At 48.1% G+C, this 22,597-nt stretch overlaps 1 protein-coding gene across 2 annotated transcripts in view; it reads right to left on the bottom strand.

The window, feature by feature from the left end:
• HPCAL1 (hippocalcin like 1) overlaps positions 1–22,597 on the bottom strand; it is a 146,784-nt gene that overhangs the window by 8,132 nt on the left and 116,055 nt on the right. The gene's annotated exons all lie outside the window — the stretch shown is intronic.

Raw genomic sequence — 22,597 nt, 5'->3', positions numbered from 1 at the left:
ACACTGCACCCCGTTTATATCCTTAGGGGGAAAAAAAAAAGCCTTTTGCCATAGAATTGATTCCAACTCATAGCGACCCTATAGGACAGAGTAGAACTGCCCCATAGAGTTTCCAAGGAGCGCCTGGTGGATTTGAACTGCCACCCTTTTGTTTAGCACAAAGCAGTAAAATTATGATAGGTAATTGTTGGCATGTGGTCCCTCTCACGTGGCAAAACACACGTGAAGCTGAGGGGATATTATGTTAAATATAAAAAAATCTAAATACATAAAATTTCAAGCACCTGTGGGAACCTAGAGACCTGCTTCTTTGGAAACCACAACCCACGGCAGTTCTGTAGAAGGCCTGAATGTACTGCAGGTCCTGGTGTGATGTCACCGCTAGACATTAATACAGCTTTCACCTCACCCCCTAATTTTGTTTTTTCACTCTAAGAGTAATGCATGTACATGGCTCAATAATTTCTCCACCACACAAAAGAGCAGGAAATAAGAAGAAAAAGTCTCCCACAGGATCCCAGAGCTGACCACTTATAACTGCTTCTAGATTTATGAATTCTAAACAGTATCTACTAGATCCTCGTTATGAAAGATAATAAATGCGCTTCACTCATACGGTTTTTGATTTTGTTCTTGTTGTTGTTTTGTGACTTAGGAGACCCCACGTGTTACAGAGTAGAAGTGCTCCATAGGGTTTTCTTGGCTGTGATCTTCAGGGAACCAGATTGTCAGGCCTCTCTTCCATGCTGCCTCTGGGTGGGTCCGAACCGCCAACTTTGCACCATCTAAGGGACCTTTTAGTTCACCTACGGCTGCGAACAAACAGGTCAGCAGTTCGGATCCACCAGCCGCCCCTTGGAAACCCTATGGAGCAGCTCCACTCTGTCCTGTAGGGTCGCCGTGAGTCAGAATCAACTGGATGGGCACAGTTTGGTCTTCTGGTGCCCTGGGTTTTGGTTTTATACTGCCTGACACTGTTCTTTCTTCACCTCCCTCCCTATTAGTTTTATATTTAGATATTTTTTAACTTGTTATCTTTATGACTTTAAATAATATAAAAAAAAACAAACCAAACCCAGTGCTGTCGAGTCGATTCCGACTCATAGCGACCCTATAGGATAGAGTAGAACTGCCCATAGAGTTTCCAAGGAGCGCCTGGCGGATTTGAACTGCTGACCCTTTGGTTAGCAGCCGTAGCACTTAACCGCTACGCCACCAGGGCTTGCTCTTTTTTGAACTGTAGAGTGGTTTGGCAATATCTTTCAAAATTACAATGCACAATCATTTTGACCCAGCAATCCCGCTTCTAGAAATGTATTCAAAGACACTCCGCCTGTGCAAATAGCCTGTGCACAATGTCATTTCTTGAAACGTGGTCTGTGATAATAACCAACCTAGACGCCCATCATAGGGTGCCGCTATGAAATAATCTTCAAGATGTATTTTTAAGTGAAAAGAAAAGGTGCCAGCCAGCATATAGAATCTGCTACCTTTTGGGGAAAAAAACAATGTGTGTGTATATTTCTGGAAGGATTTAATAGAACGCAAAAACCTTGGCTAGGAAAGGAGAAGTAGACGGCTGGATGGACTGTGGCCGGATGGGAACTTTGTACTCTAAACCTTCTTGTAATTTTTTTTTTTTTTTTTAGCAAAGCAAGGATTTGAATCTGCCAGGTGCTCCTTGGAAACTCTACGGGGCAGTTCTACTCTGTCCTATAGGGTCGTTATGAGTCGGAATCGACTCGACGGCACTGTGTTTTGGGGGTTTTTTAAAGCAAAAAAAGTTTTACTTGGCATATATTCAAAAAGGCAAAAGTGGGAAGTGGACAAGCATGCTGCCAGAGCTAATGTCTGCCCGAGTTCAAAGGACATTATAGAATCATCAGTATATACTAAAATTACAAATGGGCAAAGCCACTGAAAGCATCACCTTTTCACCGATCGGCCCAAAACTGCTAAATCAATGTGATTCTACATTTTGAATGGTCTTTTTTAATAATCATTGGCACAGGTTTCATTAACCACAGTCTGGAGGGTCTTCATTGGTCCAACAAATTCTCTATTCACTAAATGCTAATAGAAAAAGATAAGAGTAGAAAGTCCAGGTCTTTTGTGCTCTGTTTATGATTTGTTTATGTGAATGTGTCCCTAGATGTTTTCTGAGATTGTCCTAGCTATTGTCTTTATACCTCAGGGCACAGTAGATGTGTCCTTGTGATCATCCATGTGTTATCTCCAGTCTCTGATCAAAAGGAGGGAATGATTTAGGAGATAATATTGAAGTCATTTTTCCTTGTCCTAGAATGTGACCCAGCTGGAGCTGGACTCACAAAAACTTCCTTGCAGTTTTAAAATGTTGAACCCTGTGTATGTATTTTCTATTAAAAAAATAAAATACCCAAACCTCTATTTCTTGATCGAGCAACTTTACACAGAGTCTCTTGATTCTCTACTTGAATGATCCCTCCCTTCACCTTTCTGTCTTCCTTCCAGTTAGCCTCTGCTGTGGGAGCCACTATTGTTCCATTGTCGAGGTTTACACTATCTGCATTCTGCTTCACCTCTAGGTTAATTCCACGACATGAAGCCCAGCAACTCTGCACCCCACCTGACTCAGTCCCTGTGAGGGGGCAGTGCGGTTGCAGGAAGGCAAAGCCGACAGCGAACCCACGCCCTGCGGGATGCCCTGCCTGGTCCAGTCCCAGCTCCAGGCACGCCAGCCATATGATGTCAGCTCTCCAACTGCAGTTAATTTAGCCTAAGACAAGGACAAACATGACCCCTACTTTACAGAGGAGTTGAGGCGCCCTCCCTGCTGCCTCCACAACAGAGCTCTCTGACCCATTCAGGGACTTCTGCTGCATAACGCAGGTCTGGCAGCAGGCTCTGGAGGGCTGAACAGTCTCGATTTTCATGTGTAGCTGATTTAACATTTGGTCCCTTTAGAAACTCAGCTAGCTGACAGGATAAACAGAACGGCCGCAGTGATTTCTACATGAAAAACACAAGTGAACGTAGAATTCAAAATGCTGCCACGACCACAATGTCTGACAGAAGAGGAAAAACCACCAAAACACTGCTGAGATTTTCATTTTATCAGAAAGAGCTCCAGCCCAGGCTTGGAGGTGTGGGTTCTGTAGTGATCCTGCTGTGATGTGACTGCTTCCTGGCCTTACCCCGACCAACTTGCTGGTCCCTCCAGCTGTGGCCTCTGAGGACCAATGACTACACGCTGAGAAGGCTCCATGCCCAGAGAGCCCCCCAGGTGGCAGGGCTGTGTGCCACTACTACACGGCACACGGTGCCCAGGGCACGCCTCCTGCTGGCAGGTGTGTCTCCATAGACGCGCCCCGGGGAACATAGCTGCTCTTTTCAGAATCAGGCACACTCACCACCCTGCAGCCAAAGTCCCTTGCCCACCAAATCCAAGGACCCAAAGGCCAGCAAGCAGAGGGAGAAACCACTTTGGCTGCTCCTCAGGTCAGGTGTTCTCCATCTATCTGTCTATCCATGGGCTCTCCCACAGGTGCCCTGAGGTGGTAGCTTGCTCTGCTAGCAGAGGCTGGGGGCTTGAAGGCCTGGCCCAGATTCTGCAAGCAGCTGTCTTTGGGGGGACACTTCAGGGGTGACCCCAAGTCCTGTGCTCCCTTCACTGCGGCCCCAGCTGGCGCCCCACCTTTCTTAGTTCCACAGTCAGGGAGGCCTTGTGCTTCCCGCTACCTTTGTGTGTAGGGAGTGGTGGGTGCCAGTCACCCACTAGCATGTGTACACACACACACCCTCACACACGGAAAATCAGAGTCCAGAAGGCCCTCCAAGAGGGTGAGGCTCAGGAAGCTTCCTTCCCCAGTCACCGAGCAGGCAAACCAGATGGCGGGCAAAGACGAACATACACACAGAGAATAGAATTCATTACGTATTCACATGTTATTTCAACAAACAAGTACTGAGCATCTTCTACATGTCAGGTAATGCACTGGGCTCTGGGAATGAAAGGAAAAGTCACAAAAAGGAGTCCAGCTGGTGCAGGAGTGTGAGCTCTCTGAGCCCGGCTCTACATGTCCCTGCTGGGTGACCTTGGGCAAGTCACCAGCTCCTTTGAGCTTTGATCTCCACCTCTGAATATCAGGGACTGCAGGGAAGTTTGAAGGTAAAGAGATAGTGCCTGGAGCACCCAGCAGTGTGCATTCATTCATTCATTGTGAGAATATCTATGGAGTGCTCTTTATGTGCTGTGCACTCAGGGAGCACAAACAATGGACAAAACAAACCAGGTCCCTGCACTCTGGGGGCTGCAGTCAAGTTGGGGTATATGATAGGTGAGAAGGCAGCAGGGGGAGAGGGCCCCTAGCAGGAGAGTGGTTCTCTGTGCCAGCTACCCACAAACCAATAAAGCAAAACCAAACCCACTGCCATCGCGACTCATAGCAACTGTCTTAGTTATCTAGTGCTTCTATAACAGAAATACCGCAAGTGGATGGCTTTAACAAACAGAAATTTATTCTCACAGTCTAGTAGCCTAGAAGTTCGAATTCGGGGCACCAGCTCCAGGGGAAGACTTGCTCTCTTTGTTATCAATTTTCCCCCGGTTTATGGACTTCTCAGTGCAGGGACACGCTCCCTACCGGTGCTTCTTTCATGGTGGTATGAAGTCCCTCTCCTCTCTGGTCTTTTATATCTCAGAAGAGATTGATCAAGATACAATCTAATCCTATAGATTGAATTCTGTTTTATTAACATAACTGCCTCTAAGCCTGCCTCATTAACTTCACAGAGGTTAGCATTTACAACACATAGGATAACCACACCAGAGCACAAAATGGCAGACAACCACACAATACTGGGAATCACGGCCTAGCCAAGTTGATACATATTTTTGGGGAATACAATTCAATCCATAACAGCAACCCAAGACGACAGAGTAGAACTGCCCCACAGGGTTTCCAAGGCTGTAAATCTTTACGGGAGCAGACTGCCACATCTTTCTCCTGCAGAGTGGCTGGTGGGTTTGAACTGCTGACCTTTCAGTTTGCAGCTGAGCGCATAACCCCTGTACCACCAGGGCTGCTCCCAAACTGAGAGAACAGGAGAAATGTTGTAAAAGCTATGTCCAAGGTGCTTCAGGAATGAGGATGAGGAAAGCACTCTCTGGGGAGGGAACGGCAATAGGAAGCCTGGACAATCCCAGGGAAGGTGTGTCTTGAAGTGAGCCCTGAAGGAAGACAGGGTGTCTGCCCGGTGGAGAGCAAAGCCAGACACGGTAGAGGGCACCCACAGGGCCCAACAGTCTGGAGACAGGGGAGGTGTGGAACACAGGTGAGGAGCTGGGGCCAGGGCACAGAAAGGGGTAGGGGAACAGGGATTGGTGGGGAGGAAGGTGGGAGCTGACTGGGACCGGGCTGGGGAAAGCATGGGATCTCTGCCCAAGTAGAGACTCCAGGTGAGGAGTCAGGTTGGGCTTGGGAGTGGAGAAGTGACAAATCACCTGGCTGCAGCTTGGAGAATGGATTGTAGGGGAGACTCAGCTGGTGGACTGGTGGCCAGAAGCCCCTGGAGGGCTGACAGTGGAGGCAGAGGCAGCGAGATGGGTCAGGAACAGTTCTGAGGGACGGGCACAGAGGGTAAGTTTGTGGACTGCGGTCAAAGGGTAAATTACGAACACACATTTCAATGAAGGCCTCTTCTGCATCTTTCTCCCCAAATTTAATTCTGTCGTCTGACCTAATTTCCAAGCATTCTTCCTCCCCTGGCAAATTTACATCCTCTTATTAACCTTCCTCTCAACTTTTTCAGTTCCACTTCTGCTGCTGTCAGTTCCTTACTGCCTTCAACCTCACAACCAAAAAAACCAAATCAAGTCGATTCCAGCTCATAGCGACCCTATAGGACAGAGAAGAACTGCCCCCTAGGTTTTCCAAGGAGTGGCTGGTGGATTCAAACTGCTGATCTTTTGCTTAGCAGCCAAACCCCTTAGCCACTGCGCCACCAGGGCCCAACAGGTATGCCTTTCAAGCTGCAAATTTCACGAGCTGACCCCTGAAGGTTGCCTGAGATCCCAGGCAGTATAGGGTGCCAGAGGACAGCGGCCACATCCCAGCTCAGGGAGGACTCACTGTGTGGCCGTGGGCCTTTATATGTAAAATGAGGAATTGGGCAGATGACCCAAAGAGCTCGCCTGCTCAGAGCGGCCATCCTCTGCAGACCTTTCAGATTCAACTCAAGTCACCCCGTAAATTTTGCACCTTCACCTAGGTAATTTCCGCGCTGAAAAAGAATTTTTTTAAAGGTTTATTTTCCAATCCTTTAATCAGTTCAGCTGCTCTCAAGGCTTTATCTTTTCTACAGAACTCTTAAATTGCAAGGTTTTCTAGCCAGTATCTGGAGGGTTGAGACTCTCAATAGTTTGTCTTCCATATCTCTAGTTCACCCTCCCATCTGATGCTTTAAAAGCAGCAAAGCCACGTGTGGAATGGGCCAGCACCTTAGACTGTTCCATCCCACGTTGGCTTATTCTCATCCTTCACTTCTTTCAACTGAAATTTGATGCTTTACCTACGAGGGGTGTCTGTCTGTCCTTTAAGGGGGTGGCATTATGTACTCTGCAGTATGTGGCCAGACAGAGGGCCAAACCATGAGCAGATCTAGATGACTGCCCTAGGGAACTTACCCTCAGTGGATCAACGTGGGTCCTTAAGTATCTATGATGCTGGCACCGAGAGGTGCACAAAGCCTTAATGCCCTAGACCCGCTCTCAGGAGGACAACCAGAAAAAGTTCCTAGGCACTGCGGGCCTCTCCTTTGTCAGACACTGTGTGTGTATGAGTCCCATTTTACCAAGGAGTAAACAGAGACTCAGTTATGGAGCTTCTCAGAGGTGAAGCCAGGACTAGAACCCAGGGTTGTCTGACTCTCTCTCCCACATCATGCTGCAAGCAGGAGCCAGAGGGGAGGCTATTTCAGGGGACAGCGATATGGTAATGGACAGTTTGCCTTCACCAGGCCGCCGTTGTTACTTTATTGTTGCTGTCAGCTGCAATCAAGTTGATCCCAACTCATGGAGACCACTAAACCACCACCGTCCCCTTGTTAGTTAGTTAATACCGCCAGATACTAATGAGTCAACTCCGACTCATGGCAACACCATGTGTGTCAGACTAGAACTGTGCTCCACAGGGTTTTGGGTGGCTGATTTTTTGGAAGCAGACTGCCAGGCCTTTCTTGCAAGGCACCTCTGGATGGACTTCAACCGCCAACCTTTTGGTTAGCAGCTGAGCGCGTGTAACCATTTGCATGACCCAGGGACTCCTGTTAATTAATAGGACATCTTTTTTCCCTGATGAGCATTCCTACTTTTCATCATTGAAACAAGCCATTTTCTGTGAAGGTCTAGGGTCCAAGCTCAGAGTCACTCCTTTTAGAACCCACTCACCCCACCGAAAACCAAATCACCACTCAGAACGAAGGTATCAATTTGCCTCAAAATGTATCTGTGATTTATGTTCCTATAGATTCTGTTGAAATGCCAAACTCATAGCACGTTCTTTGCCTGAAATAACAAATATTTATAGAAAGAACGGTACCCGATTATGCAGAATGCAAAATACAGTAAACACAGCTGCTAGAAAATAATAGGCTGAGTGCATTTTAGTCTGTTTGGAAAGAAGCTTCAGGCTCCCATTTTCTTCCAATTAGCGTCCCAGAAAGCAGCACAGTGTGACTGCAGGATCCTATCCCCAGTGCCTTCCCCTTAAAGTGGTTGAGGCCCTCCGCCTTCTCTCTGGGGTGTTTCAGCTGGGCTGGCACAGAGCGGGGGTTCTGCCTTGGGTGAACAGGTGTTTTTGTGATCGTTGTTGTACACATACCTACAAACACCCACTTTCAAGTTTTGCTAACTTTGGAGGTGATAAGGTTTTTGGGAAAGCTGGCATTCTAAGCAGAGCCTGGGTGACCATTTTTGAGGAACGGTCAAATAGCCAAAGCAATCCTGAAAAAGTACAAAGTAAGAGGATTCACACTTCTCCATATCAAAACATAATACAAAGCTACAGTAATCGAAACAGTCTGGTACTTTCTGGAGCCATAGAGGCTTGATGAACCCCTGAAACTATTGCCCTAAGATAATCTTTAAACCTTAAACCAAAAATATCCCCTGAAGTCTTCTTAAAACCAAACAATAGTTTAGCTTAACTAGTGAAGAATGTCTGCCTTGAGCATTATGGTCTTTTATGATCTGTCTATATGAGATCAAATTGACAACAGCAACTCAGAAGGTTAGATAGGAACCTTAGGGGGCAGTGAGTTTATGTTAATAGGAGAGGAACAAGTCAGAAAAGGAGGGTGAGAATGGCTGCACAACTTGAAGAATGTAATCAGTGTCAATGAATTGGACGTGTGGAAACTTGAATTGGTGTATGTTTTGCTGTGTATATTCTCGACAAAAACAACAAGGAAAATAAAATAAATTATTAAAAAAAAAAAAAACCCAGTTTGGTACCGGTATAATGATGGACATATATATCAATGGAATAGAACTGAGAGCCCAGAAATAAACCTGCACATCTGTGGTCAATAGGGCTTTGACAAGGGTGCTAAATTAATCCAACGGGGCTGGGACAACTGGATTGCCACAAACAAAAGAATGAACCTGGACCTGTCCTTCACACCATATATGAAAACTAACTCAAAATGGATCAAAGACCTCATTAAACGTAAGAGCTAAAACCATAAAACTCTTAGATGAAAACATAGGGGGAATGCTTTAGGATCTAGTTTTCAACAACGGATCCTTAGATACGATACCGAAAGCATGAGTAAAAAGGAACCTCATCAAAATTAAAAACTTTTGTTCATTAAAGAACTTGAAGAAACAACCTAAATATTAGGAGAAAAAATTTTAAAAACCATATCTGATAAGGGCTTCATATCCAGAATATATAAGGAACCCCTGCAACTCAACAACAAAAAGACAAACAACCTAATCAAAAAAATGGGCAAAGGAGTTAATAGACATTTCACCAAAGAAGATATACAAATGGCCAATAAGTACAGGAAAAGATGCTCAACATCATTAGTTACGATGGAAATGCAAATCAAAACCACAATGAGGTATCTCTTCACGCCTCACTAAGAAGAACTACCCCATATGGTTTCCAAGGAGCAGCTGGTGGATTCGAACTGCTGACCTTTGGTTAGCAGCTCTTAACCACTGCACCACCAGGGCTCCATCTTGATGACAGAGCTTTATAATTTACCCTAAAACCCTGGGAGGTAGGCAGGGCAGACCTGTCATTCCCAGTTTTATAGAGAAGGAAAGTAAGGCTGAGAAAAATTAAGTGATTTATACAGGAACCAAAAGGCAAATTTTACTTTGGGGAAAAACTATCAAGAAACTATGGATGGAAAAACACGTTTTCTTGCCACTGTCTTGAAAGACTGAGTTAGCAAAACCTGGTGTAATCAGAATCATGGCTGATAGGGAAATCACATTTTTGAGACTTACTTTGTAGGAATAATACTGTTTTATTTTCAAATCTCTTTTATAGAGACTCTGCTGGCTTTGAGGTTGGGTACCCACCACTGCTTATTTGATTTCCTAACCATACCCAGACTGTTGAACTAAAGTGCTACGTGGCATAACCATTTTTTAAAGTAGGATAAAATTAACTTTGTTCTAAGAAGTTCAAGGTAACTTCAAGAATGTTAAGCCAACCTACTGTTCCTAAAAATCCAGAACTGGAGGTCTTATGTATGTAGAGTCCCTGGGGGGTGAAAACATTTAATGTGCTCAGCTGCTAACCAAAAGGCTGGAGACTCAAGTCTACCCAGAGGCACCTCGGAAGAAAGTCCTGGAGAGCTACTTCTGAAAAAGCAGGCACTGTAAAATCCTATGGAGCAGTTCTGTTCTGATACAATGGGGTTGCCATGAGTCAGTATTGACTTGACAACTACTGTCAAGTGATGGCAGTGGATACATGAAGAAATTTCCTAAGAGTAAAATCAATTGGCAACAGGGACATATTCCAGGAGAGGTGGGCAATGTGACAGGGCCTCCTTCCAGGTCTGATATGCTAGGACCCCTGGGTCTGGAGGTCCCAGGTCCTCAGATCCCTGCCTCCCAATTTGAGGCGTGACACTGAGTGAGAAAGGGAATGGAACCCAGGAAGGTGGCAGAGCATTCTCTGAGAAGTCTCAGGAAACCTGCTGTCTGCAAATCACGCGCTTCATCACATACTGCACTGTGACTGTTCTGCTGTCCTGTGTTGTTTTATCTTGTGAATGCTTGTGCCTACGTGCCCACAAGTAGACACTTTGTCTCCCCTGAAGACCAAGCCCCGGGAGTGCGGACTGTCTTCCCCCCTGTGTGGCCTAAGGGCTGGGCTGCAGGCCGGGTGCAAAGTGGGTACAGTATACTCTTAAGCATTGGGCCCTCTGACTGCAAAATCCTGGCCAAGGGCTCAGGATGCAGGTCTCCATTCTCAATGTCCTCCCAGGCTGCTCAGGGCACAGGTGCACACAGCACAGGGCACAAAAAGTGACACCAAGTCGGAGCTCTGTCTCAGTCATCAAGTGCTGCTATGACAGAAATACCACAAGTGGATGGCTTTAACAAAGAGAAGTTTATTCTCTCACAGTCTAGTAGGCTAGAAGTCTGAATTCAGGTCGCTGGCTTCAGGGGAAGGCTTTCTTTCTCTGTCGGCTCTGGGGGAAGGTCCCTGCGATGCATCAGTCTTCCCTTGGTCTGGGAGCTTCTCCACGCAGGAACCTCAGGTCCAAAGGACGCGCTCTGCTCCCAGCGCTGCTTTCTTGGTGGTATGAGGTCCACATGTCTTTCTGCTGGCTTCTCTCTTTTATATCTCAAAAGAGAGTGGCTTAAGATGCTATCTAATCTTGTACTTCTCATTAATATAACTGCCACTAATTCATCTCATTACATCATAGTGATAGGATTCACAACACATAGGGAAATCACATCAGATGACAACATGGTAGAGAATCATACAACACTAGGAATCACGGCCTAGTCAAGTTGACAGATATTTTGCGGGGGGACACAATTCAATCCATGACAGGCTCCAAGAAGGACTCATTCATTCTCACGGGGGTACTAGGCAGCTTCCCCAGGGAGTTTGGGATCAAAACTGAACGACGAGTTGGAAAGGGGTAACGTTGCATAGCACAATGAACACAATGTCACTGAACTGTATATGTGAAGAATGTTGAAATGCCCAATGTTTTGTGACACATATATTTACCACAATAAGACAAACAAACAAACAAACTGAATGACAAGAAGATTTTAAAGGCCGCTGAAGGCTCGATCCCACAGGCCACATCTAGGGAGCATGTGCTAGAGGCTCCAGAATCAGGGAGGTGGTGACCACGCTGAAGGTGCTGAGCCCTGGCTACACGGGGAGGCGTCAACATCATCTCTATTTTAGAGACAAAGAAACTGGGGCTTTAGTGGGTCCAGGGCCTGTCTGCGTCAGGACTGGGCTGTGGGCCCTGGTGTGTCTGAGGACACAGCCTGTGTTCTTCCCCACTGTGTGCAGTGCTCAGAGGTGTACGCTGCCAGGCAGCCTTCCAGGAGCCCTTTAGGCACCAAGATTCATGAGCAGTGATGGACGCCACCCAAGGTGTTCTCCGCTGGTGTCCATCTCTGTTCCCTCTCATATAAAACTTGCTCACCAAGACAGCTTCACAAGATGGCTTCCTTGCTGTAACTTTAATGCAGGGCTTCAAACAGGTTCTTTCGGTTCTAACTCCTTCTAACAAGTTCCCAGGCAATGCTAATGCGACTGGGTAGGGACCAATTCTAAGCACCACTAGTAGAGCCAACCCCCAAAACCAAACCCACTGCCATTGAGTCGATCTGACTCATAGCGACCCCGCAGGGTTTCCAAGGCTGTAAGTCTCTATGGAAGCAGATTGCCACACCTTTCTTCCTTGGAACCACTTGTGGTTTCGAACCATCAACCTTTCAGTTAGCAGTTGATCGCTTTGACCACTGCCTCACCAGTAGAGCAGTGGTTCTCGCAATTTATTATACATAAGAATCGCCTGGAGATCTTGTTAAAATGTAGATCCTGATTTAGCATATCTCGGGTGGAAATGCAAATCTTAGCAGGGGTTCAAACCAAACTGGAACAAATGGGCTTGAAGTCCTGCTTTTATGAAGCCATTAAATGGAGCCCATGAATGGCAAATAAATTTGACTGCTTCCTGGGCACTCCCAGTCATTCACTGAGACGGTCTGCATGCACTTAGCAAAGGGCCCAGATGAAATATTTAATAAGAAGAACCTCATTTTAGCTCTCTCTTGGAGCTCACAGGCCGGAGCAGCCAGGCTTGCAGGGAACAGGGATGGGTAGAGAGATGCATGCTGGGTACACCTTGTGGTGACCGTGTTATTAATTAATCAAATGAACTAATCTTATTGACACTTGGCTGGTTGGGAAGGCAGCTGACAAAAAGCCAGCTTTTCTTCACAGATGGAAAGCTACCCCTCACATTTCCCAACTGAAACAGCCACCTGGCTGTAGCCGTTAAGCAGATAAGCCTTCATTTCTCTTACTTTCATTTTCAAGGTAGAGTGAGGAATGGGTGTGCTGGGGAGGGCACCCTATTCAGGGTTCAGTTCTGTTTCTTATTTGGCTTAAAAAGCTTCACGGTCAAGCAGGGCACGGATCAGACAAGCAAAAGCCTTGTGAGAACATCAAAGACGGCATTTTGATTCACCGTAATGGAAAGATTGGGAGGGGAATAAATGTGGCGTGTACAGCCATTTCTCCGGCTCTCAGCTACTCTGTTATTTTTCTTAATGTGCTAAATTAAAAAAAAAAAAAAAAAATAGTAAAGATGGAGCTGTAGAGCCCTACAAAAATATTTAACCCAAACTTGGTACTGCCTGCAAATTACAGCCTTTTTGATGGTGTAGTTCTGTCAGCTGCTGGCAAGGCTGCTGGAAACCACATGCTTAGATGTCCCACTAACCACAGCCCCATGCCGGAGGCTGGCCCGGTCGACATGCATCCCATTGCTCTCAAACGCTTTCATCCAATCAGTTCTCCAAAGCCTGCTGGGCCCACCAGACTTAGAAATGCTTGGGTGGAGGGTGATGGGAGAGGTGTGGGCATCAGCTCCTTAGAAAAGGCAAAGGCTCAGGAGAGGCTGTGGAGGGGGTGGCGCTTGTTTTGAATTTAAAAGGGACCAGAGGGCTCCTTTGAGGTAAGAGCCTCTGTCTGGGGTAGAACAAGAAGGTGGAAGGCAGAAGGGGCAGGCAGAAAACAGACGGGATTTTGCTGTTTCTTATCTACCACATGGGACCCAGCTCTTTCTTCTGGTGACTCACGGACAAGCACTCCTCCTTGGGAAAGAAAGGGCTCATTGCATTTCTCAAAGCGACTAGGGCTGTGTTCTTAGTGCCTCCAAGCAAGCAGGTGGTAATCAAACAGCCTGCAACTTCAGTGCAGCTGCTCAGAGTGCCAGTCCCGCCCCGGCAGGACATGCCAGCCACCAGGGCCCAGGTGCAGGGGGCAGCCTCGCCTGAATACTCGGGCTGCTGCCAGGGAGGAGGATCTGCAGGTTCAAGCCTGGCTTAGGAAGGTCTAGCCTAAGGTAGGAAACCCTGGTGGGGTAGTGGCTAAGTGCTGCAGCTGCTAACCAAGAGGCTGGTGGTTCAAATCCGCCAGGTGCTCCTTGGAAACTCTATGGGGCAGTCCTACCCTGTCCTATAGGGTCACTATGAGTAGGAATTGACCCGACGGCAGTAGGTTTGGTTTTCGGTTTTTTAGCCTAAGGCATGGGGTCGCCATGAGTAGAAATCGACACCACGGAAACTGTTTTTTGTCTTGTTTTGTTTTTAGTCTAGGGCAATGCTTCTCAAAGTGTGGTCTTGGGTCCACCTGTATCAGAACTTGGGGGTGGGAGAGCAACGTGTTTTACATGCACCCCTCATTCATGTGCACATTAAACTGAGAACCACAGGTCTAATGGGAATAAACTCCCCCCCGCAAAAAAAAAAACAAAAAACAAACCCAAACCCCACTGCCTTGGTGACCGCATGTGTTACAGAGTAGAACCGCTCCATAAGGTTTTCTTGGCTCTACTTTTTATGGAAGCAAATTTCCAGGCCCTTCTTTTGTGGTGCTGCTGGGTTGGTCCAACACCAATTTTTAGGTTAGTAGTCTAACGCAGGAAACCCTGGTGGTGTAGTGGTTAAGTGCTACAGCTGCTAACCAAGAGGTCGGTAGTTCAAATCTACCAGGTGCTCCCTGGAAACTATACGGGGCAGTTCTACTCTGTCCTATAGGGTCGCTATGAGTTGGACTCAACTTGACGGCAGTGGGTTTGGTTTTTTAGTCTAAAGCAAACAGTTTGCGCCAGCCAGGGGCTTCTAATTGGAATAACCATTTAAGGAGCCCTCCGGTGTGTTGGATACTAGGCTACAAGTCCCACATTCATTATCTCGTCTGATCCTCACCACGGCCAGGAGAGAGACTGGTTACCACCAGCTCCATTTATAGACGAGTTAAGAAACTTCCCAGAGATCCTCCAAGTGCCAAGCCCATTCAAACCCAGGCCTGCCTGACTCCAAGGCAAACACCTGCTCCCTTCAAGTGTGGCTTCAAAACCTCAGTCAACCAAGACTCGACTAGCAGGGGTTCTTGACCCCCACTGGGCCTGCTAGAGAAGGGGAGCCTGCGGAGGTGAGTCCCTGCTCTCAGCTGTGACCACGAAGGCTGGCGAGACCCTTGGGAGCTGGCATCCCAGGGCCTACAGGGCTGAGTGGGGTGTGTGGAGTCCAACCTCTCCAACCCAGCCCTGGCAGGCGCACTGCTCAGCCATTCCGAGAGTAGCTGGGCGGGCCTATGCCTCTCACTGAAGTTCAAAGGTTCCTCCTAGTCCGCCCGACGCCCAGAGCTCCGGTTTCCCATTATGGCTGAGCCACAGCTGGTCTGCAGGGCCACCTGGCACAGCATAAAAGACAAACAGAGCAAGTGCAGAGGGCAGGCGCTAGAGGGTGCAGTTGGACTAGTTCCCCGGGGCCTCAGCATTCTACAGAGCCCTCAAAGACCCCGCCCCCGGCCACACCTCCACCACCTCGCTTCCTCACTTCTCGGGTGCCTCAGTTTCTCCATCTATAAGCTAGAGCTGTTTTGATCAGTATGGTGGTCCTCATGTGGCTATTGAGCACTTGAAATGTGGCGAGTCCGAATCCAAATATGTGTCATTAGTGTAAAAAAGCACACTGGATTTTGAAGATTCAACATGAAGAAAATAATGTAAGATATCTCATTAATAATTTTTCTATACTGGTTATGTGTTGAAATGATACCATTGTGCATATACCGAAACCCACTGCCGTCAAAGTCAATTCTGGCTCATAACGATTCCATAGGATTTCAGAGGCTGTAAATCTCTACGGAAGCAGACTGCCGTGTCTTTCTCCTGCGGAGCTGCTGGTGGTTTCAAGCTGTTGGTGGTTTCGAACCACGGACCTTTCATTAGCTGTCGATGACTTTAACAGTGTGCCACCAGGGCTCCTTATCATTCATGTAATGGGTTGCAAATATGTTGTTAATATTAATTTCACCTGCTTCTTTTTACTTTTTAATGTGGCTACCAAAAAATTTCAGATTACATACCTATGTGGCTTAAATTATATTTCTAGTGGACAGTGCTGGGTAGAGGAAGTATAGGTGGATGGTCCCTGGGATAGTGGGGATCTGGGGCCACTAAACAAAGGCTCTTTTCAAGCTCATCAGCACCCTGTTTACAGGCCCACTGTTAACTGTAACCCAGGGCAGAGAGGTGTCGCTTAGTGCTACAGTCAGAGATAATGGTGTTTGCATTTCACAAATACACACGAGTCCCACCAGCTTCTATTTTCAGCCAGCAGGGCTTGCTCAAAAGACTTAGCGACCAGTTGCCAAGAAGACCCAAGGTACGATCTCAGCTAAGGTGTTAAGGCTTTGGGGGAACGAATGAGGAAGGAGGGGTGTCCCTTCTCTTCTTTGAACTACAACAGCCAGCCCTCAGGAGTGAGATCTGGGGAGACAGAAGGTTACTAACACCTCTGGAGCTGACAGTTACAGGCATGCCTGGATCCAAATTCAACCCACCGGCCTCTGGGAGGCCGTTTCTGAAGGTCTTCCTGAAAGCTTCTTGCATCGCAGTCTTACCAGCTGGATGCTCTCCAGACCAGAGATCTGTGTTGGTGAGAAAACCAACCCCAAACCTTCCTAACTCTTCACCCATCCCCAGCAGCTTAAAATTCCCAGGGCTCCCCATGGCCTGAAAGAAAAGAAAGAGAGAGAGAGAAAGAGAAAAAGAAAGGTAGGAAGGAAGGAAGAAAGGAAGGGAGGAAGAAGACCAAAGCATGGAGTAGAAATCCTATCCCTATCTTGATCATCATCTTTTCCACTCTCAGGAGGAAAGGGGAATAGGTTGAAATGCCCTAAATGAGGCTGGGGGAAAGGGTGTGTAGGGGAAAGAAAGGGAAATCCCCAAGAGAATATCTTTTCCCTTGCAGAAACTGCTAATGCACAAGACAGGAATGTGTGGGTGCTCCCCCTGCACACTGTGTCTCTGCAAATATCAGTTCATTTTGTGGCATGCTCACCTCAGCTGCCCAGCAAACTCCTTCTCGCCCATCAAAGCCCAACTCAAATGTCACATCTCAGGGGTGCATTGCCCAGCCACCCTCCCCCACAGTTGCTCTTTCCTTTGCCTCCCAGCAGCATTTTTTACATATTTCTGTTATGGCCTCAACTTTTGTTACATCATTTATTTGTCTTTCTCCCTCTTTAGACTCTGAGCTCCTTGAAGAAAGAGAGCATCTCATTCATCCCAGTAGAACTTGCCAAGCATGCTCCAGCCTCAGGGCCTTTGCAACTGCCGTGCCTGCAAACTAGAAGTGCTCTTCCTCCCCCTTAGTATCTGCAAGGCTCCTCCCCCAGCCCCCAATGTTCATGTCTTTGCACAACAGTGTCCTCCAAGAAGCCTCCTCCAAGGACCCCACCTCAAATAACACCCACCCTCGTGTTCTAGTCCCTTACCCTGCCCCTCTTCATAGCATTTCCTACTACTTGGCACTATGTTTATTGACTGCCTCCTTCTGTTCACCACCATATCCCCACACTGCACAGAACAGGGCCTGGCACACAATGAGTGTTCAATAAACATGCTTGATTTGAAGGCTGTGTATTTCAAGGGCCTAGCGCAGCGCCTGAATGAATGAACAAATGAATGAGCGAGTAAATTTCTTCTGTGTAACCAAAAGGTTGGCAGTTTGAACCCACCCACCAGCTCCATGGGAGAAATACCTGTTGATCTGCCCCCGTAGACTACAGACAAGAAAACCCTATGGGGCAGTTCTACTCCATCAAATGGGGTTGCTATGAGTTGGAATTGACTCCATGGCACCTAACAACAATATGGTCCCTCTTGCATTAACATTTTGTGACTCTTCCAGGATGCTGGAAGGGAACATCAGGTATTAGAATGGCGAAGTGCTTTCTCACTCATATCTGAAGTTCTAGGGAGGTACATTCTGTAATTCAGAGTTGGTAATCTGGAAATCTGCATTTATGGCAGCACCAGGGAACACAAACAGCTCAGTAGAGTTGAGGATCTGGGGTGTGCCAGACTCTGGGGCCCAGTTGCCAAATTGATGCCAATTCCTGGTGAACATACCTGCACAATATGTTCCCCACCCAAGGGGCTTACTGCAACTTTCCAGCTCTGATTCCTGACTTGACTGGGGCAGACTCTTCATCATGGAACCAACATCACTAGAACCTGAGTCTTTTGGGGAGCAGCTCTTTGAGTTGCTTCCCCAGTGAAAGAAGGTAGGTTAGTCAAACGGATACAAATGAGTCCCTGGGGGACGGGACAGGAAAAGGCAATCCCCTGGAGAATTGTCCTCTCCCTTACGGAACCTGCTAATGCAATAGGATAAGGAAGCTTGAAGGCAGGGCCAACAAACAAGACCATATGATTTTTCTTAAAGCAAAACCTCCCTGTATGTCTCTCCATATGTGAGCTCCCTATGCAGCAGAGGGGTGGAGGGTGCTGGATGGCAGGTGAGGGGCGGGGCCTGAGCGACCCAGTTCAGAATCCAGGTGCCAAGCCCTGTAACAGTCCCGGGCTTCCTCGGCCTCCACCCACAGCCTTCACGCTTGCTGAGAATGTGGGGCTTTCAGCAGTGACACCAAGAACCCCAGGCTGGAATGTGAAGTCTCCGAATTCACCCCCTCACTCACACCCACAAACCTTTCCAAGTCCTCCCTCTGTAACAGGCATGGGACTGCCTGGATGAATGCGACACAGTCACTCTCCCCGAGGTGCCTGCAGTAGGGGAAAGCAGCAGGCACGCGCATCCCAGGGAGACTGGGGGATGAGCGCAGAAGAGGCTTATGTGCGCCCAGGAGCACTGGGCGCCCCAGAGGAGTGGGTCTTGCGTGCCTCCCTGTGCACCTGGTTGGGGTGTATGACAGAAATGAGATTACCAGCTGGGGCTTAAATTCTCCAGAGCTCACCAGGTGGGGCAGACAAGAGTGTGTGCCAAGGCGTGGAGGCAGGAGGACACCGTATCCTGCAGGACTCACAACCCACCCAACGATGAGAAGACAGAGTAACACATAGGGTGTCCCTCCCACATGCCATCCGAGGCCAGGCCCGTTAGCACCTGTGAGAAGGACTGTGGAAATCCTGGTGGCGTAGCTGTTAACCAAAAGGTTGGCTGTTCAAATCCACCAGCTGCTCCTTGGAAACTCTATGGGGCAGTTCTACCCTGTCCTATGGGTTGCTATGAGTCAAAATCGACTTGACAGCCATGGGTTTGGTTTAGCATGACTGTGGAGCCCTGTTAGCACAGTGGTCAAGAGCTACAGCTGCTAACCAAAAGGTCAGTGGTTTGAATCCACCAGCTGTTCCTTGGAAACTCCATGGGGCAGTTTTACTCTGTCCTATAGGGTCGCTATGAGTTGGAATCGACTTGACGGCAGTGGTTTTTCTTTTGGAGCATGACCGTAGGAGCCCTGGTGGAGCAATGGTTCAAACCTGTCCGTTGGCTCTGCAGGATAAAGACCTGCTTCCATAAAGATTACAGCCTCAGAAACCGTATGGGGTAGTTTTACTCCGTCACACAGGGTTACTGTAAGTCGAAAATCTACTCAATGGCGCCTAACAACAACAGCATCACTGTAGGAAAGTGTCAAGCATACTGATTGCAACCCAGAACCGCCCATCATCAGTCCCTGCATAGATCTGGTTTAGGACAGAACTATGAGAATGGTCCCAACCCACCCCACCCAGCACCAAGAGTACATGCAGACTGCTTGCAGCGACATAAAAACACCCACAATGAATTAACTAATTGAGGGCTTAAAAAACACCACCACCAAGTCCTTTGCTGTCAAGTCGATTCCAACTCATAGCAATCCTATAGAACTGCCCTATAGGGTTTCCAAGGAGTGACTGGCAGATTCGAAAGTCGACCTACGATTAGCAGCGGTAGCTCTTAACCACTGCGCCACCAGGGCTCCGTTGAGGGCTTAGAGGCTCTATTATTGCTTACTTGTGCAATAAAGATTCAAAATTTCAAGCAAATAAATATCTGAATCACCCAACCTCTCACTGTCAGGGACCCAGAGCACACCACAAAGGAATTGCTCTTCTAAAGGAATTTTAAGGCTCCCACAGCATACTGGAAACTGCTGACTCAAGACGGGAGCTAGCTGGCGATTCTAGAGCCGCCCATCATCAGCCCCTGCATAGACCTGACTCCCCATGCAGTCAGCCCCATGGGGGACAGAGCCCGAGGGGCTGCTCATTCCAGTTAGCACTCCCTCCACCTCAGCTCAGCTGTGTTCCTTACGTGTGGGGATTCACACATTCCCCCTCACGCAATTTAGGAATGATTCCTCCTGGCTTCCTGTGCCCAGCTGTGCAACGACTCAAGTCCTGAGCCAAGCCTGTGTGGGTTAGATCAACATGTCAGTGCAGAATCAAGCCTTCAATTCCACTCTGATGCTCCAGGCCAGGATGTAAGCAACAGCCCTTCCCCAAAGGACAACATCCTCATCCTAGCTGAGGCCCGCTCAGCTCTCCCAGGGACTAACCCCGCCCTGGAGGGCAGCCAGCACCCAACATGCTCACCTGCTCCCCCCCACCTCTCCTGGGAGGGGACATGGCTGGGACAGACAGCTCTCCTGAGGGTGCACAGCGTAGCCCAGGACGCAGCTGTGCTAAGATTCCTGGTCTTAGTGCCTCTGACTAGGCTCTGTTTGCTCCTCTGTAAAATAGGGCAAGAACAGCAGCTTTGGGGGAGCTGCAGAAAGGATTCTGCACCATGCACTGGGCAGCAGCCACGCAGTAAATGTTACAACCAAACTCTGCTGCCCAGCCTGGGTCTCCTCCCAGCTTTCCCCCTCCCTGGCCACAAGGTTGCTCTTAAGTTCTCTGGCCCTCAGTTTCCTTACCTGTAAAATGAGAGTAATGATCGTCCCTATTGACTTTACCGTGTAGTTGTGAGGATAAAGGAAAAGGAGGGATATCAAAGGCCTCAGATACATTTAAAGTGTGGTGGCGCAAACAGTTTGCACTCGACTGCTAAACTGAAGGTCGGTGGTTCAAACCCACCCAGCGGCACCATGGAAGAAAGACCTGACAATCTGCTTCCATAAGGATTACAGCCAAGAAAACCCTATGGAGCAGTTCTATTCTGCACACATGGGGTTGCCACGAGTTGGAACCGACTGGATGGCAACGGGTGATTATCAAAGCTTTTATAATAAAAAAAAAGTCGGACATGCTTAATGAGCTGAATCACAATATTTAACAGAGCCAGCCTGGGAAGGCGAAGTCTGCAGTCTGAGCTCAGTGGAGTTCCCTGCGCTTTCTTGCAAACTGTTCTTGATTGGCATTGCCCAACACAGCGGGATTAAAAATCTGGTCCTCACGCCCTGGGTGGGCAGAGCGCCTGGAATGCCTGTGGCTCAGACACCTACAGCTGGAGGCAGGATCACTGAAATTCCAACTATGAGTTGGAATTGACTCAACAGCAACGGATTTGGTTTGGTTTTGGTTTTTATTATTTCATGATAAAATGAGAAAAGGATAGAAGAATCCCAATCGGGCAGCAGGAGGGCAGAGCCTATAGCCAGCTCATGCTGCCTGAGGCACAAGTCCGGCTCAGCCTAGGGGAACAGCAAAAGGGTCCGGGAATCAGGGGTCCTATACAATGTTTTCTGGACAGTGGACACCACATGCCTCCTTCCCCCCGGGGGCGAGGGGGGTGTGATGCCTCAGGGAAACGAGAGCCTTTTCTCTAATGGCAATATGTCTTCTGAGGAGTGTGTGGTTTCTAACTGGTTTTGGTCCACTTAAAAAGTACTTGGAATTCTGTCTACATGCCACAAGCCAAATTTTCTGAAGGAACAGGGAATTTTGCAGACACTGAAAGAGATGGTCTGGAAGTTGCTTAGGATTTTGAGGAGAGCTGGCCAGGCCAGGTCTGGGCACTGATGGAGTTGTTCTCGGTCGGCTTCTCACACACACACACACACACACACACACACACACAACCACGGCTCCTTCCTCAACACTGTTGTGTGGCTAAGGCCTGTGGGCCCTGGTCCCTCACCCTTGACTGCTGAAGGCCCATCCTCCAGCTCCCAGTGGGCGAGAACCCAGACTTTTGGAGGGGAGGGAGGCGAAACTCTCAGACTGAAGGGCTTTTCACACATCAGCGTAAGGAATGACAAGGATGTCACCCTGGGAATTTTCAATTCTTAGAGAAAATAATATGAGTAGTGTTTTTCATTCATCCACTCATTCCATAGATATTTTATGCACTTACTAAATTCACACAGATATTTTATTTTATGTGGCAGGACCTGAAGATGGAAAAAGGGCTCACCCTGGGAGCATAAGGAAAGGTTCCCTGTGGCTGGGCTCCGCTGGGGCAGGACCTGGAAGGCCTCTGCAGCTGACATCTGAGCACGGGAAAATGTTCATCAAATGCAGAACGGGCGGCAGGGGGATTCCAGGAAGAGCACACAGCGTGTCTGGAGACGGGCTGGCTTGGGGGACTGAAACAACGGGAGAGACGCAGCTGAGGAGGTGGGCCTCAGACTTCATCAGGGGGCTCAGGGTGCTTCTGAAAGCATCTGTGCTTTAGTGACTGACAGGCCCAAGCTTCCAGGGAAACCACCATCAGCAAGTACCTTGTTCCTGCCACACGGCTCTGGGCCCGCCACCCCTTCAGTCACTTTTGCGGAAGTAATTATGGACTAACAATATAGAACCCATTGGGGCTAGGGAACGAGCCCCTGGGTGGTGCAAATGAGTAAGTGCTTGGCTACTAACTGAAAGATTGTTGGTTCGAACCTACCTAGAAGTACCTTGGAAGAAAGGCCTGGTGATCTCGCTTCCAAAAAGTCACAGCCATGAAAACCCTATGGAGTGTAGTTCTACTCTGAAGCACATAGGGTCACCATGAGTTGAAACTGACTCAACGACAACTGGTTAGGTTTTGGTTTTGAGGGATTGGGGAGGAGAGACGGGTAAGGGAAAGAAGAGAAAATACCATCAA

The sequence above is a fragment of the Elephas maximus genome, chromosome 12 (assembly GCF_024166365.1).
Source record: "Elephas maximus indicus isolate mEleMax1 chromosome 12, mEleMax1 primary haplotype, whole genome shotgun sequence".
NCBI lineage: Eukaryota > Metazoa > Chordata > Mammalia > Proboscidea > Elephantidae > Elephas > Elephas maximus.
The sequence above is the reverse complement of the archived record's forward strand: the minus strand, read 5'-3'. Positions and strand labels throughout refer to the sequence as shown.